Genomic DNA, 12,479 nt, shown 5'->3' on the forward strand with positions numbered 1-12,479 from the left:
CAGAGCGCAGGGCGACCAGCCCCTCTGGGCCACAACGCATTGGGGCACCTCCGAGGAGTCCTGCGTGCCACACGCACAGGGCCTTCCTCCACGGTGGTAGGGTGGGAGTCCGTCCGGGGAGAAGGACCTTGTCCCCTCCCCATGCAACCACGCAAGTCCCTCCACCGCTCACGCCAGTCCCAAACTCACCAGGTGAAGGGTCCCTCCTCTCCTGCACTTGTCCAACGGAGGGGACACATGAGGACCCCTTAACGGGGGGCAGTTTTCTTTTGGCCCATCCGTCTGCGCCCAGGCAGGCATCTGGTGCTGAGAGGACATGAGAGCTGAGCATCAGGCGGGGTGGCACTGAGCACCACTTTTAGGATGGGGATCCCAGAGCCCGTATGAGCACCACCTTGCAAGGGAGCAGAGGGCAGCAGGGCCATTGCCAGGAGGAAGGCTCCAAGGGCTGTGGCATGGGCAGGGGCTGCAGGGCCAGGACCTGGCCTAGCATGAGGAGCCCATGGGGTCCAGTCCTGTTCCCCTTCCCCAGGGAACTTGCTGGTGAAGAGCAGGGGGTGACAGCTGGGGGGGGGGGCGTGGCACAGGGCAGGGGCTGTCCAGATTGCACCTTGGACAGCGTGGGCTTAGCCTGCTAGCCAAACCCTGCCGGGAGGGGAAGCCACACAGCCCTGTGGACTCTCGTGCTGCCCAGCCCTTCTTGCTCCCATGGCGGGGCACGTGCCCAGGTCTCAACCAGGTTGCTGGAGTGCAGGCGCACGGGGGGCAGCTTCTCCCGCCGGAACATCTGCAAAGAAACACAGCCCTGAGCTGAAGGAGGGAAAGAGGAGCCGGACTGCTGAGAGCAGGGACGAGGCACGGGGCCGAGCGCTGGGCCCTTACCCAACCTCAGCCCCCGCTCACAGCTCATCACATCTCCCAAAAGTCCCCGGGATGGACCCGCATCGTGTCCCCAGGGCCAGCCCCACAGCTGAGTGAGAAAGGGCACTCATGTCTGCAACTGGTGCTCGCCTCTGACACCCGGATAGGAGGATGGGCTAAACCTAACTACCTAACTAATGCCTAAGGAACTACTAATCTAACTAAGACACAAACAAACAACTAACTAACGAACTAATGAAATAACTAACTAACTATTGAACTATCTAATGGACTAACAAACTATCAAACTATGAACTAACTACCTAAATAACTAAGAAACTGACTGGCTAACAAACTAACAATCTGACTAGCTAAGGAACTAAGAAGCTACCTAAAGAACTAACAAACTACCCAACAAACTGCTAAACTAAGACACTAACTAACCAACAGAGATAAGGCAGGAGGACGAGGAAGGGCAAGTGGTGCGGGTGAAGCACGGGAGAGCACTGGGAGGAGCCGGTACCTGAGAGTGAGGCTGGGCATTGTGATGTCACTGGGCACAACAGCTCTTTTGCCATGGCAACCAGGGTTCTCCCTCCCACCTGGGCAAGGTGCTGAGTGCGGGGGCTGTGGGCGCCTTTGGCCTGGCCTGGCCTGGGGGTGCTCCCGTCCCAAGACGACCTGACACCCTGAGCTCTTTGGGCGCATTGTCTGTCCTTGTCCGTGTGGCCCAAGCAGTGACCGTCCTGGCTGGAGGGTCATAGCAGTGACCGCCCTGGTCCAGGGGGTCCTGGTTAAACAGTAGCCCCCTCTGATCACTGCCCAGTGGGGTCAGGGCACATCAGGGCAGTGACTGTGGCAGGGAACAGAGACCAGCTGTACCTTAGCCCCTTTCTGTGCAGGACGGGATGACAGGATCCCGGGAAGAACAAGCTGGCCGGAGCAAGGCTCAGCACGCACCTACTTCCAATGCGGCCTCCCCTACCCGGCACTGCTGGGCCTGGTCCCGGTGCAGCGCGTAGACAGTGCCCTGTGCTACACATAGCAGTAACACATATGGAGGTATACATGCATGCACACTGCCCCAGCCCCCCAGTGACACTTGCGTGCACACACACGGAGCAGTGACACCCTTGTGCACATACAAACAGATGCGCCCTGCCCCATCTGCAAATCCAGAGTTGCAAAGGCCTCCGAAACCTCCACCCCTGCTTCTTTTGGAGAGAAATAGTTCCCATTCCTTAGACTCTTACAGGAGCCCCCCAACATGATTCCTCGTGGGGGTTTCCTCTTGCCCCTGCTCAGATACAGCTCAGCTCCCCAGCACGGTGCAGTCACTAGGAGTGGACTTTCCTGATGGTGCTCTTGCCCCCGTCCCCACCCCCGCCCCCAGGAAGGGGATGGGGCGAATACGTGCAGCTCAGGGGGACACTCCCTGGGCCCTTTCACTCCACATGGGGAAGGGGGAGCAGGGACGGGCATGCTTATAGATTTGGCACAACCGAATGACCAACTCAGGACGCTGTGGGGTCCTCACATGAGCCCAAGTGTCAGGGATGGGCCCAACGATAGTGCTTGCTGTATGGCATTGGGTCGCAGGGATGGAGCACTCACTCAGACCTCCATGCCTTTGGGGTCTGTCCACGAGTCACCATTCAGCTGAGACCAGCAGGGTGGCAAACAGCTTGATCTTTATTAGGAACAGGATTAAGCAACTCACAAGCTCACAGCTTGCAGGGAGAACTACAACTACCCACCAGCACAAACCTCACCTACAGGGCATCATGGGGAGAGACTGGGTCATCCCACTGCTGACCCCTTGAAGGGACCTCCCATATACCACATCCCCATCCTTTACTCAGGGAGCTCCCTCTTAACTACTTGGATGTTCATCAGGTGCTACTTTAACTGGGAATGTTTCAGGATCATGAAGCCAGAGGTTCAGCTCTAGCAGTGGGCTCTACCCTTTACTGCTATCCCATTATGGTCCATGTCTTTACAGAGCAGAAAAATCCCAACAAAAATGGCAAGAAGCCTTTAGCGTGAGACAAGCCATTACAGCGCTGGCTAGCTCTGGCAAAAAGCCATGAAAGTGAAACCGCTTTAGCATTCTTTGAGGCACATTTTATTTCTTAAAGACATTTTTCATGTTCTAAGCCAAATCAGCCCAGTGAAGTCCAAATCAGTGAGTCAGTTCAGAACCATAAGTGGCCCTACAACCAGCAGGCCCAAGCCCAGAGGCTTGGGGTTCAGATGCCCCCAAGATTCACCTGCCCTCAGCCTTATGGCCACAGAAGCAAGCGAGGGAGGAGCCTCCCATTTCCATAAAGTGGACTTTAAGCCCCAACACGTTGGCGGGTACTAAACCATGCCAGAAGAACAGTTATCCCCAGGAACACTTAAGGAAAACTGCCTTCATGGACCCAGATCCATGGCATTTCCCCTGCCAGGAGCAGCCTCTCTGCAGTCTGCTAGAGCACCCCATGTGCTTCCCCCTTCCTGGGATCTCTGCCTGTATCAGGCCGGGGAGCTGGACCTCAGAGGGCAAAGCTCCCTCATGGACCAGACCTGCACAGAAAGAGGAATGGGATCTGCCATCTGAAACCTGAGCCTGTTCCAGCCTCAGGAAGGGCTCAGCCTCCTCTGGCAAGTAGAGGGATAAAAACCCTCAGGGAAAATGGAAAGCAAAGACTGGGTAAATGGGCAGAAGGATGTGCTATACCAAACCCAAGCAGCTTCTTTACAGTGAAGCCCTTAGGTGAGTCCATAGCAATGCGATGCTGTGGCTAGTAAAGCGACCAAAATGCTGGCTTGCATCCATAGATGCTTCTCAAGCAAATCCCGGGACATCATTCTCCCCTTGTACTCGGCCTTGGTGAGGCTGCAGCTGGAGTACTGCATCCAGTTTTGGGCTCCACAATTCAAAAAGGATGTGGAGAAGCTTGAGAGAGTCCAGAGAAGAGTCACATGCATGATCAGAGGTCAGGGAAGCAGACCCTACGATAACAGGCTGAGAGCCCTGGGGCTCTTTAGCCTGGAAAAGTGCAGGCTCAGGGGTGATCTGATGGCCACCTGTAAGTTTATCAGGGGTGACCACCAGTATCTGGGGGAACGTTTGTTCACCAGAGCGCCCCTAGGGATGATGACCAGGTTGAACGGTCATAAACTACTACAAGACCATTTCAGGCTATACATAAGGAAGAATTTCTTGACTGTCCTAGCCCCCAATGTCTGGAACAGCCTGCCACCGGAGGTAGTTCAAGCGCCTACATTGAACACCTTCAAGAGCAAACTGGATGCTTATCTTGCTGGGATCCTATGACCCCAGCTGACTTCCTGCCCTTTGGGCAGGGGGCTGGACTCGATGATCTTCCGAGGTCCCTTCCAGCCCTGATGTCTATGAAATCTATGAAATGTCAGAAGGATTTGCAGCACTAATAAATTCTCCTGTCTTTTTATTACGTTACACACTGACTCAATGGTGGCTTTAGCTAACACACACATGGGTGAGATGAATTCTTCCCCTACGTGTGCAAAACTGTCCATGTGGCAGGGTCCATCAAGTGACTGATCTGTACTGAAGGTCACGAATGTGGGCACTTCTATTTGGAGCTGATGTCACTGTGTGCTCTCTCCATTTGGAAGGCATGCATTTCCCAATCATTCTCACTGAACCAGTCCTGAGGTTTCTTTGTGAGGAAGCCTTGACATTTTTGGCACGCCTCACGGATGCCTTTCTTGAAGCTCTTGCTCTTCCTCGAGTGAGCAAACCCGAGTCTGCAACCTGAAACCTGACATTTTCTTCTTATCCATTGGTTTGAAGCTTGAGGAGTTGTGGAATCACACATACCTTCTCCGTGTATCCCCCAATATTTACCAGTGTTTGCTTTAATGTTTGAGCAGAGTTTCTTGCATAATCAGGCATGGCTGCGGGATGGCTCTTCTCAGTGACTCTGTACAGCGTAGGGTGTTTGCCTGTGGCTATTAAGAGGGCATTGTGGACAACATGCTGGTTCTCTGACAATCCAACATCAACAGCTCAGCTTCTGGAAAATATCAGTAGTCTCTGGGAAGTCTCCAGAGCTTTGCTTTGCTCTTTTATTAAATCCTCCACGTCCTGATATTCTGAGAACAGTTCTTGGCTGAGTTTTTCTGGACTGTATGTTATCCCACTAGAATTCACTAGGGTTTCAGGAGAGAGAGGGAGAGAAAGAGACAGTGGAAAACAATAATAAAATAACATTAGCATCTTTCCAAGAAAGATGTATGTAGGACTGGAAAAGCCACCGCGGTCATAAGCCCAGGCATCTGTAATCAAGGGCAATTAAGATAGTACATCCAAGAAGATCTACACTGCTATCCTCCCGACAGATAGGAAAAACCATGCGACAGAATATGACAAACTAAGGGTCTTTAGTGTTAAACAATAAATGCCTCAAAACTGGCAATGTGTCAGAAAAGGAGAGCAGAAATGACAAGGCTCTTACCAATGCCTTGGGCCTGTGCAATGGCAAGGAATTTTTGGGGCCGGTATGTCCATACTAGGGATGTGAATGTTTAAATGTTTACCCATTCACATATTGATAATCAGTAACACCTTACTGTTTATCGTTTGCCATGGGGTGGGAGCAATCTGGCAGGGAAGGGGCAGAGGAAGAGGAGCGTAGTGTCCTGAAGGTGGCAGGGCAAACAGGAGGGAGGGAAAAGCATGGAGGAGGGGAGAGGGGACTAGTACCTAGTATAGCCGGGAAGTGGCGGGAAAGCTGCAAAATAGCAAGGGAGGAGCCACCACTGCAGGGGCTGTAAGAAAGTGAAGTCAAGCTGCTGCACAGCTCCAGCCCTACTGCAAGCTCGGGGGGCGGTGTGACTGGCCACACATGCCACAGCCGGGGCTGCCCCCTGCGGCTGGGCTGGGCAGGGCTGAGGGATCCACTGTGGGCCAGATACAATCCCTTGGTGGGCTGAATCTGGCCCATGGGCCATATTTTGCCCACCCCTGATTTACAGCCTCAGGGTTAAAGCCAACAGTTTGTGATTGGAATATATAGTAGTAGTCTCTTCTCCCCTTCCCTTTCCTTCCCTTCCCAATCATCCAGCCTCTCTTAATTTCCAAAAACTTTTGAAACATGCTCACTCCACTGTACCTGCAAAAAGATGCTTTTGCAGATCTTCCAAACAGCTGAGGCCTTGCTTTAAATAGATTGGTTTGGCCACCGGAGGTGCACCTGACACACTTAGCTGAGTCATGAAGTCTGCAGCCAATTTGGAAAGATCTAGGAAAAACAATTAAAATTCATGTTAACACCCACTTTTCATTGCCTCAATCCAATCACCACTGGAAGGTCAAATGCCCAAATATCTAGTCCTGAATATCTCAGATAAGAATCCTGTCTCTGGCAATAGGAGCTATATAAGCCAAGGGTTACTCCTCCCAAGGGAGTACTGTAACCACTAAGCTACACAGGCAGGCTCCCTTTTGCTTATTTTCTGGCCCCATGACTCTTGGCTTTCTATTGGTCCAGCTTCATCTATCCCAGGGGTTCTCAACCTTTTTTGTATCAGGACCCATTTGTAAACATTGATGGCCTGTCCTGACCCAGTGCCCCTCCTCCTAACCCACTGCCCTCTGCTGTCAGTCCTCAGTGTGTGGGGCAAGGGAGGCCCCAAACAGCCCCTCGTAGGCTGGAACTCTGCCAACTTGCAGGGGAAAAGCCACAGTTTCCCACATTTTTCTCCTTGAAAGGAGACTCTATTTTTAAAGTTTGTTGATCCATTTTTAAAGTTCGTTTCATATATTTTTGTGACCCAGGTTGAGAAACAGTGATCTATCCTATTCTGTAGTCTAGTGGTGAGGGCATTCTCTAGGGAACTGGATTCAAATCCTCTAGGGGTAAAGAAGGCCTAGAACTCAGGTCCCTACTTCTTGGGTAAATACTGTAAATACTAGGGTATTGGGCACCACCTGTAACCTGGTAGTTAGAATGCAGTGAGGTTGATTTTCGATCTGAACTGAATACCTTGTAGTTGATTTTAGATGTAGGTTTTTAATAACTCTGCCTAACTTCTGGGACCTCTCTGAGGCTGCAGGCAGAGTTCATGCACCTCCTGCAAGTGCTAGAAAAATCTTAAGTGGAAGTTAGGTTTGCAAGTGGCTGCTTCAGGTCAGGTCTCAGCAGGCTCACTGGCCTGAGTAAAGACACTTTGGGAACTTTGCCGTCCAAAATGGAAATGTATAAGGCATATGAGCACATAATGAGTGTTGTGCATGCTGGCACAAAGTGACTTTGAATCACTGCTTGGGATGTAGGTGGGCAAAGTATCCCTTATGTGCATAATGAGACATTCTGAATCCAGCCTTAGATGTAGTCCTCTTCACTTGACTGTAAATACATCTCAAGGCCTTTGTGTGCCTCCTCTCTTAGGGCTCCTATACATGTGCAGAGAGCCTGCTCCAATGCATTGGAGCAGACTTGATTAATAATCGAGACGTTAATTCCATGCTCTGGCAGACTCAAATTAATGAGCTCCAGCAGACGCTAGCATCATGTGCATCAGCATCTCTGTGCTGAAAAATGGCAGTGGGGTACTTTGAACTAAAGCTCATTCAATGAGTTTTAGTTCAAAGCGCCCTGCCACCATTTTTTAGTGTGGAAATGCTGATACACGTGATGCTCGGGCACTTTTAATTAGCACAGCTCGCTAATTAAAGCACCCTCCCATGCCTTCCAGAGCACGTGTAAAAACGCCCTTAGTGCCTGAACTAAAATCAGTAGGAAGATTCCCATTGATTCCAATGGCATCTGGATCATAGATCACTTGAAAATGTCCCACAGGTTGGGTTGTGAAAAGAAAATCCTACTACTTGGAAAGACATAAAGTCAAACTCATCCTGCCTGGAAGATGTTTGCCTTCCTGTTTACTTGTACCTAAGCTGAAATACTGTGGGGCCCATACCACTGTATTCTCCTAAATCCACAAACCAGGTCCCTAGTGCTTCTCATACAGCTTGGCCTTTTTATGTGGCTACTCCTTTTTTTCTATTTAATTCAGGTTCTTAATCAGCCCTCACCCACAATGTTTGTCAGTGCTTCATACATGTTTGCACATGTCCTTGGCAAAATAAAGGCAGAGTTTTTTAGAGCCCTTTATATTATCATTTCAACAACAGACATCTGAAAGGTGGATCACCACCCTAGAAACACGAAAGCCAAAGATCAGGAGGAATTCGCTATGAGACTTTTCTTCTTTCATAAGACCTGGGTCAGCAGCCACCATCATGTCTGTCCATCCCGTGACTCTCAGTCTCTTGGCAAGCCAGGCCTTCACAATCCATGAATCAGGGTTGCTTGAAAACACAACACAACAAAACAGCTCAATTTTCACAGCACAAACATAACCGTATTTTTTTCTAGATGCATCATATATGTCCAAGATTTTGATTTCATATTTCGCTTTCCCCCCTGCTTTGCAGAAATGATAGATAGGCAAATTCCCGATGCCATGAATTACTTCCATTCGTAACCTGTCAACATTCTCATCCTCTTGACATCCAACCACACTGTCCTCTTATCATCCACTCCAATAATTAAATAGCCTTATGTGTTTGCAAATGCAGATACATAATTTGGAAGAGTGCTTTTAACATATTTCAAGACATTCTTTGTTGCAAACCCTTTAAGTTCAATATGCGTAGACTCAGTGAATGGCAGCAGCTCATCTCTTTCAAAACATTTAGCAGTAGCTTCAAGTATGTCATTTTTCTCCTGCACATTAGGTTCCAATGTTGCTTGAGTGTTGCTCTATCGGGCTCTCTTGGCTGTTGGACCTGTCTCTTCTTCATATCTTTGCCTAGAATTAGCTTTCCTCTCCTCAAGAAATTCAAAAGCTTCATCTGGTTTCAGGCTAACAACAAAGGCGAGAGATTTTTGACACAATCCAGAATTTAAGGAGCAAATATGTGGCTTCAAGAGAGCTGGGGCAGATGACAACTTCTCACTGCTCCAAGATTTAATAAAAATCAGAAATTTGCTGTTTTGCTGCATATAGTTAAAATATTTTGTCAAATCTGGAGATTTAATAACAGTTCCTAAAGGAGGTGTCTATATCCAGTCCAATGCCATAATTTTTGTAGTTGTAATCCTCATTTTCAATCTCTAGTGTTATCACACCACCTCCAGAATGTAATAGTGCACACGCTGCTGGGATAAGGACACTGTTTTGTGTCCTTATATGATCACCTGCCATTTTTTTCCTCTTCTCACCCAGAGTTACTTTTCCTACATCTACAACCAGATCAGGATAGTCTGTATCATAAATATGCAGCGGTTTCTCCTATTGGGTCATCCTGCTTCTTCAACAGCCAGAACTTTCAGAAACCTTTGGAAACACATGGTTATAATCAATACCACATCTTCACATTAGATACAGTAATATGGACTCTAAGACTCTGGGAAGAATTTTCAAAGTAACATCAGAGTCTTATGGGATGGACATACAAACAACTTTGAGGTAGGAGGGAGCAGGGCTTTAGTGCACATAAGCTGTTCTGCAATAATGGCACATGTAAACAGCCTTACCCCGTGGTAAATGGAATTTAAATGTGGTAGCTTAGCCCTCAGTGAAGGAGGGCTAAGTAATCCAGTGGTATCTCCTATCTCAGGGGTTCCCAACACCGTGGGCTGTGGGCTGGTGCCGGACCGTTAAGGGTTGGCTGCTGGTCTGCAGGAGGATTGGCTGCCAGACCAGAAGTGACCACGGACTGGCAAACTGTGGACTGGAAATGACCAACATACTGCAGACAGGCAGCCAACCCTTTTTTATACTGAGCCATTTCTGGTCCACTGTTTGCCGAACCTTAGCATAAAAAGGTTGGGAATCCCTGTCCTATCTCTCCAGAACATAGACTCCGATTTCTGAAAATAAAATAATACCAATTTAAAGTACATGCCAACACAACTGTAACTCTGCACTTTGGGGTGGGCAATGTGCACTGGAAATTATCTGCATGCACTCCAGCAGTATTCAGTGTGTTAATTGTAACTGCCTTGGGAGTGCTGTAATTATAATGTGGAGTGCGATGGGAAAACTGTCTTCTGGGTTGGGAAGGGGGTGAGACCTTCTCCCCTTAATCTCTGTGTGTGATCAAAGGAAAGGGGTATATGTATACAATGAGTGATCCAACATGCCTCCTTTCACCACTCCATTGTATGGTTGGGGTGGCCAATTTGTGATAGGTGGGTCCTATGTGGCATGGACAGCCTCTATGCAGAGCATGCAGCAGATCAGGGAGGGGACAAGGGCAGGAAGCAGAAGGCAGCGCTGCGGAGAGAACTGTTAGGGTGACACTATTTGGATCTTTGGGAGTGCTGGATTTGCAGCTGAATAAAGGCTTCTTTCTGTCTCAGCAAAGCTGCAGACCACAAGGCAGAATGATATATTAAAAGTAACACTGCAGATGCTTAGGCAAGCAGTTTTCTAACAATGTCATAGCGTTGTAAGTACATGGTGTAAGGAAATAAGATGCACCCCACCAGCTATTGTCAGGAGATAAAGCCAAAGCAAGACCTTGGAGATGAAGCAGAAGTCTGCAAGAAACAGCAACTGACCGAGAGAAGCTGAGTTCCCGGTCTTACGCATGCGCTCATAGCAAAAAGGTATGTAAATAAATGAAATGCATAGGCAACCTTATGCTAATGAAGTAAACCGTAAACAGAGGCAGAGCTTGAGATAGGAGGAGATATGGGTGGAAGAAAGGAGGGGCAAAGGTGGAGTAAATGTTAATGAGTATAAACCAAGGTGTATAAATGTGAAAAGAACTAATGTTTACTGCAGCTCCCTGGTATTTTTGGGGAGCTCCCCCAAAGCCGTCTCCATTCTGAATAAAGCTGTTGTCGTGCAATGCGTGCTGGTGTTTGCTCCCTGCTTGCTCTCTGAGCAACTGGATCCACCCTGTCTCCCTAGTCATTGGGCACCGCATGGAGTCGGGGTCTCGCAGGAACAGGGAGCACAGGGCAGGAAGCACAAGGCAGAGCAGATCAGGCACGGTAGGGGATTGGAGCAGCACTAGGGGAGCATGCGGGGCTAATTTGTGGCATACCTGCCAAAAATGTTGCCCTCTGTGGTATGGGGCAGTGGCTGGCTACTGTATGGACTGTCAGCAATTACATGGGAGAAGGGTATGATATGTGGGTTTAACCAAGGGTATGTGAAAACCTAGTGCCAGGTGGCATCTTGTACCCCCGAGTGAAGCAATTGTTGCCAAAAAGGCTAGTTTCGTTCCCCTGGAGGCTTGTTCAATTACCCTCAAGGAAAGAGTCACACATACATACAGGCTGGGTCCATCTAGGTTTATTGTTTGCAAACAGTTCGACCGAGGAGCAGAGAGCTCAAATCAGGGCCGACGATGAGTGCGCCCTGGAATCACATTTTTATAGCTTACATTCAACAGAGTCTTGACGTACTAGAAGTTTATTGGCTGCGGTACCAGTTCCTAATTGTGACGTCTTATCTTGTAGGCTGTACTTAACTAGTTATTGGTTAATGTGACTTATCAGGGTTAGTAGGTGCGCACTCAAAGGTAGAATTGCAGCATGCTCAGAAGAAAAGAGCAATTTCAACAAAGTTAGTTAAACTTTAGTAACTTCTTATCTTAACGTAACCTTAAGGCACTGGACAGAGATGATTTCAAAATGCAAGGCAAGCAGTAAGAACCACAGCTTGGACATTAGACCTCCTGATCTTTACACAAAAGGGTCATAAGCTGGTCATCAGACACTTCTATCATATGGTTGTTGCTCAAGCATTACTGCAAAATTATGGGGGCTAACGTCTTTTTACTACAACTCCCCCCTCAGATGCTTTCTTACTCTAAATTTTTAATAAGTGTCTGCGATAGCCAATTTCTGATAGTGTACAAACGTTTCACGGTTAACAACTGATCGAACAGTCCGTCTCGGAAGGGTCATGATGCATGGTAGCATACAGGGAAGCAAGCAAAGGATTGATACTAACAAGCATAAGGCCATCAACACTCCCTTTATCCAGCCAGTCTGGGGAAGCCAGGATGTGAACCAGTCAAGGTTCCATCCGTTCCATGTCTGGACTGGAACATGTGCTACCTTCTCCATATCATTTGCTAGGTCTTTTATCAATTCACCATTATCATCAATTTCAACACAACAATTGGACAGGTTTAACTTTTTACACACCCCTCCTTCGCTGGCAAGTAAATAGTCAAGAGCTAAACGATTCTGCAGCACCGTGGTGCGTATCTGGGTGAGTCGACTTCCAATTAAGCGGAGGGCTGTGGCAGTCTTGTTAGTGACTATCTCTACTACGGCCTGGAGTCTGATAATGCGGTTAGTCAGATAGGTGGGCTCCCTTCCAACCACAACTGGTTCCCAAGTTGCCAGGTCATAATATTGAATGATTCTTTTGGCTGGCCATTCATTATTGCCCCACCGTTGACTCCCTCCTGCGGCTATCTTTTCAAGGGAGGTATCAGTACCATGCTTAGCACGATAAAGCCCAGGGTGGATGGTTTGAGTATCATGAGGTGTTGGCTGCACTAGCCAAACGCCAGGAATCAAAGCCCCTAGATAACAGGTCCCAGCCCAATT

At 48.6% G+C, this 12,479-nt stretch overlaps 1 long non-coding RNA gene across 1 annotated transcript; it reads right to left on the reverse strand.

Moving 5' to 3' along the window:
* Nucleotides 1-4,299: 4,299 nt before the first annotated feature.
* On the reverse strand, nucleotides 4,300-6,211 carry LOC132244725 (uncharacterized). Its single transcript, XR_009456470.1, has 2 exons — nucleotides 6,006-6,211; nucleotides 4,300-5,043 (listed from the first exon to the last, which is right to left on the reverse strand). It is a non-coding gene; the product is annotated as an uncharacterized LOC132244725 (long non-coding RNA).
* Nucleotides 6,212-12,479: the final 6,268 nt, after the last annotated feature.

The sequence above is a fragment of the Alligator mississippiensis genome, chromosome 14, assembly GCF_030867095.1.
Source record: "Alligator mississippiensis isolate rAllMis1 chromosome 14, rAllMis1, whole genome shotgun sequence".
In the NCBI taxonomy this organism is placed as follows: Eukaryota; Metazoa; Chordata; order Crocodylia; family Alligatoridae; genus Alligator; species Alligator mississippiensis.